Genomic DNA, 5538 nt, shown 5'->3' on the forward strand with positions numbered 1-5538 from the left:
TACAATTTTTGAAGTCGTAGGAGAGAATTAGGAAACTGTAAAACTGAACTAAAGCGGGAAACATTTTGCACTCAATAAATTTTGCCAAGACAGGTCTTACTAATAGTGCTGAATTTTGGATTTATTACTAATATCTCTTCCTTTGCAGCACCCTTATTTCTTTTAAGAAAACGGCGTTTTAAATTCTTAAATATCTGATTTCGTCAAGAGTTCCAAGAAGAAGACAATTTTGCCTCGTACATCTTTACTCCTTTTACATAAAAGAAAACCACTAAATTCTGCAATGAAATAACACCGGGATATGTATGGTAAGACAACCCTAACATAATAGACAACATAATACGTAAGACAAAACATAATCACAAAAAACATAAGACTACAACAAATATTCATATGTATGAGGTCTCGCTCACCTCATTGAATATTACACGACTTATATGAATTAGTCAATTTGTATTATTACTATTAAATACGAGAAAAATTCGTACCGGCACCGGGAATTGAACCCAGGACCTCTCAGCTCTGCGCGCTGAGCGCTCTTGCCAACTGAGCCATGCCGGGTAATACTACAAATTGACTAATTCATATTAGTCGTGTAATATTCAATGAGGTGGGCGAGACCTCGTACATATGAATATTTGATGTATTAACTGTTAGCAGTTGTCACGAACTGATGTTGAATATGGCCATAAAATCATTTAAATATGCGCCCCTGCATATATGACGTGTATCGCCTCAAGTGCAGGTAGTAAGGCCGTAAAATAAAATTACGAGAGAGGTTCGGCCGGAGCCGTGGATCGTGTCCCGGCATGGCTCAGTTGGTAAGAGCGCTCAGCGCGCAGAGCTGAGAGGTCCTGGGTTCGATTCCCGGTGCCGGTACGAATTTTTCTCGTATTTAATAGTAATAATAAGAATACAACACAAACACAAGAACACAAAAAATACATCACACTGTTCACACCTGTGGAGTAACGGTCAGTGCGTCTGGCCGCGAAACCAGGTGGCCCGGGTTCGATTCCCGGTCGGGGCAAGTTACCTGGTTGAGATTTTTTCCGGGGTTTTTCCTCAACCCAATATGAGCAAATGCTGGGTAACTTTCGGTGCTGGACCCCGGACTCATTTCACCGGCATTATCATCTTCATCTCATTCAGACGCTAAATAACCTAAGATGTTGATAAAGCGTCGTAAAATAACCTACTACAATAAAAAAATACATCACACTAACATACGAAAACAAAAACACACACACAAAATTGCAACCTCATTCAAGAAATTAAATTACATCATCGCATACAGAAAATAACACTCTACAAAAACATCTCAACACACAAACAACACAAACAAACGAATACAACCACACAGGCGTATACAAACTCAAATGTAACACCTGCAACAACTTCTACATAGGACAGACAGGCAGATCGTTTCAAACACGTTACAATGAATACATCACAGCCTTAACAAAATTACAAAACACCTCCACATATGCAGAGCACATCACAAATGTTAACCACACCCACAGAGACATCAACACAGACATGGAAATACTGCACATCCAACCAAAAAGCCAGAAACTAAACACACTAGAATAATATGAAATATACAGACAAACAAAAACACACAATTCTCAACACACAACTCAACTTCAAAACACACACACACTCTTTGACTCTACACTATACCACAGGAACACACCCTCACAGGAAACAGAACAAGTGGCGCCAAGACCAACAACGACCAGTTCTGAAGATGGCCCATAAATAGGTCGAAGCATGTACAGTAAACGAGGTACGTTGAAATTTAACACATGAAAGTCTTACCATACATATTCCGAAGTGATACAGTGTTAAAAGTTGTGTAATCAAGATGTAGAAATAACTTCCTTTAACAAAATTGTCATTCAGTTTTATGTGTGCGGCAAATACACGATGAAATCAGTGTAATACAGGGAGTCTACACTGAAATGTCCTATTTTTATCTTGCCCTCGATACCAAAGAAATATAGACAAGGGAATTTTATTCACAAACATACATAAGTCATATTTATCATCTTTCAGCATATCTATTCCACGCCTCTGGAACTCTCTCCCTGACCATGTCAGAGACTGTCGGACAATATCAAAATTCAAGCTTAAATTAAAAAACCACTTTCTAGTTCACGGAATTGCTTGTTGGACATCTGTCAGGTTGCGCGACTTCGGCTTAACCCATGACATATAGTAAATATTGTAACTATCCTGGTGTAAAGTTGGAAATGAATATGTAATGTATTTATTATTATTATTATTATTATTATTATTATTATCATTATCATTATTAGTTATCAGTTATCACTATCATCATAGCTATCTCTGCTTTTCTTTCTTTTTTTCTTGTATTAGCTCGATGGGATCTCTATATTGTTCTTTTGACCCTGTTGACCTTCTATAGGGCTGATCCGAACTGTACACCCCTGTCTATTTCAAACTTTCAACTCTTTCCGTTCAATTCATTGGCACGGGATTTACTGGATCACGAGGATCTGATAAATCTGTTCGTAATGGTAATATTGCTGTACTTACCTAGAGGACTGCAACAGGCCTGGGTTTAGTCCATGTGTAGCATCGCTGATCTCTTGAATATTTTCCGTTGTTTCTAATCTTATCACATTCACTGTTGCTCTCCATAGGGTTAGTTTCACTATCAACAGTTTTAATTTCGTCCTTCTTCACTAAGAAACGACGCATTACATATAGATTCTTAAAACACTATCGTTAAACTACTAAATAGTGGCAATAAAAACCTCCACCCGCCATCGAACGCACATAAACACTGACTCAAGGACACCGTGTGTATAGAATACGGAGATCTTACGACAGCTATTGGGAGCAATATTGGTAACTAGTTACCTACCAGTCCCGCCAGATAGCATAAAAGCCTGCGATTTCTGACCGGGAAAAGCTACATTACGTGAAGGGGCAAGATATAATCCTTCATTACATACGTGTAACTTATAATTTATTTATAGAAAACAATCCATCGAAGCTACACACTTCAGCACAGATATAAAAAATATATTTGGAACATGAGTATAATACCAAGTCGCCAGTTTTCCACATATGTCAGTTATATAAATATGTCATATGTCAGTTATATAAATATGTCATATGTCAGTCATATAAATTGAGGGAAAGAAGACAGAGGACGGACACTGGAAAGTTTTCTTTTCTCAATCGTACTATCAGGGATTGGAATGCTTTACCTGCAGACTTACTAAAGGCTTTACCAATAACCAAAAATGTATTTAAAAATAGTCCACACCTGTGCAGTAACGGTCAGCGCGTCTGGCCGCGAAACCAGGTGGCCCGGGTTCGAATCCTGGTCGGGGCAAGTTACCTGGTTGAGGTTTTTTCCGGGGTTTTCCCTCAACCCAATACGAGCAAATACTGGGTAACTTTCGGTGTTGGATCCCGGATTCATTTCACTGGCATTATCACCTTCATATCATTCAGACGCTAAATAACCTCAGATGTTGATACAGCGTCGTAAAATAACCCAATAAAAACATTTAAAAATAGGCTTATGTTATTAAGATTTAAAACACAAGTGCAATATTAAGAAATCAGTGTTAGTACTTTTGTTTTACAGACAATATAGATAATATTAAACAGAAAGAAGCCATATAAAAATAACGACATAAAATTTCACGTTCCGTTTGAAGTTTGTGCACCACTGTTTTCTTAATCCAACAGACTGCTTATTCATATACACAACCCTTCCTCTTTCCATACTTAGCGCTTGCTGCCCGCGCTCGACGTCAAGGTCAGAAAAATGCGCTTGCTTTGACATCACTGTACTAGACTGTGTTTATAGTATACTGCGAAACTAGATTCATAAATGTTCTATGACAGAGGCGAGGGAAAGTTTGAAAAAACGAGGCGCTTGCCCCGAGTACTTTTAATTTCCGAGATTTTGTTATGCACTTAACGCGATAGTGTGAATGGGAAGATAACAAAAGACTTATTTTTCCGACAGTGCCCCACCGTCAATCCTCAAAATACTTCTCACCAGTGTTAATCCTCACATAATTTGTAAGCAGACACGGGAAATTCAAAAGTTACTATGAACGCTTCAAAATTCGTGATAAATTGCAGGATGTCCAAGAAAGAGGTCTGCATCGGACTTTTCGCTCGAGCGCCAAGTAGTTCATAGCATAATCCGATAGGTTGCGCACATGCATGATGGGTGAAATTGTCGCGAGCGGATAAATCCTCGAACGGTATAAGCCGAGCGTTAGACATTCGTTCTTGTTACAGTGATGAACTGTGTAGTAACATTATAGATGTTTATCATTTCAAAATTTTGCAGTGTTTAACTAACCTCTCCATAGTACAACTACAAAACTTGGTTTAAAATGTAATATAAATGTGTAGGTAAATGTTTTTTTTTTTTTTTCCACACAGGAGTGATTTTGTTTTTGCTACATCTGATAGATGTTATTGGATGTAAATGTAATTATTATAAACGGATAACACAATCACGATAATGCAAGAACTGTATCAAGTTTTCTAGTAATAATAATAATAATAATAATAATAATAATAATAATAATAATAATAATAATAATCTCTAATAATTAGTGTCTCAATCTTTGCGTCTGTAACAGTTGTGCAGCATGATTATTCGTTTTATTATATTTTCTGTGACGTTATCTCTATACTAATATTGTTATTAATCTACTGCTATATCAATAATATTTTGTAAAACGTTTCTACATTGTCGCAGTATATAGGCGGAACACTATGTATGGACCTATCATATTATATATGTGGTAAATCAAATATTGAATAATTATTAATTAGCAATAATAACTGTATATCGAAGTTTTTCATACTATTTTATTTATAAATTCATGTTACTGTTTTCGTACGTTCCATTGACTGTTCCATTAAACGTTTGCCATAAACGCAGAAAATAAAGCCTTATTTTTACCGTGTGAGCAAAACATATGTGTATCTTATCTGTCGCCTTCCATACAAGATAAAACATGTCGGTGAGATGACCTTGTACTGTGCTTCTATTTATTACGAGCGTATCACGACCGATCTTATTTCACTCGAGGATGCGACACTCGACCGAGTTCAAGCGAGCGATTTAACTCCAATGCAGCACTCTGGTTCAAGATCTAGGAGTGAAACCTTATTTTCTAAGCCATTACAGGATACTCCTGAGAAATCTTGATGACCTTTGTTTAAATTCATAGGTTTGGCCAGTAAATGAAGATAACAAGAGATTCGCTCAACATGAGATGCCCCACACGGAGAATCGAGCATCGCTCCCGTAGCTGTTTGGTACATTCTGCGTCAATCCCTTCACGCATATTTTCAGGTAATGCAATGTGGATTGAGGATGCAAGAGATCACTTCTTAGAATCCTTCCTACTTACTTCTGTTCTTAGTGATTTCCCTGCGGGGTTGATAGAGAGCTGATCAGCTTGTTTCATCTGAGGAAGTTGGAGCACCGTATGGCAACGCTGGGCCAAAGATCCCTCTCATTTC

General features: G+C 37.5%; 1 non-coding gene across 1 annotated transcript; it reads left to right on the forward strand.

Annotated features, from left to right (window-relative positions):
- Positions 1-803: 803 nt before the first annotated feature.
- Positions 804-879, forward strand: TRNAC-GCA (transfer RNA cysteine (anticodon GCA)). The gene has a single exon. It is a non-coding gene; the product is annotated as a tRNA-Cys (tRNA).
- The last annotated feature ends 4659 nt before the right edge of the window (positions 880-5538 follow it).

Source organism: Periplaneta americana, chromosome 1, assembly GCF_040183065.1.
Source record: "Periplaneta americana isolate PAMFEO1 chromosome 1, P.americana_PAMFEO1_priV1, whole genome shotgun sequence".
Taxonomy (NCBI): Eukaryota; Metazoa; Arthropoda; class Insecta; order Blattodea; family Blattidae; genus Periplaneta; species Periplaneta americana.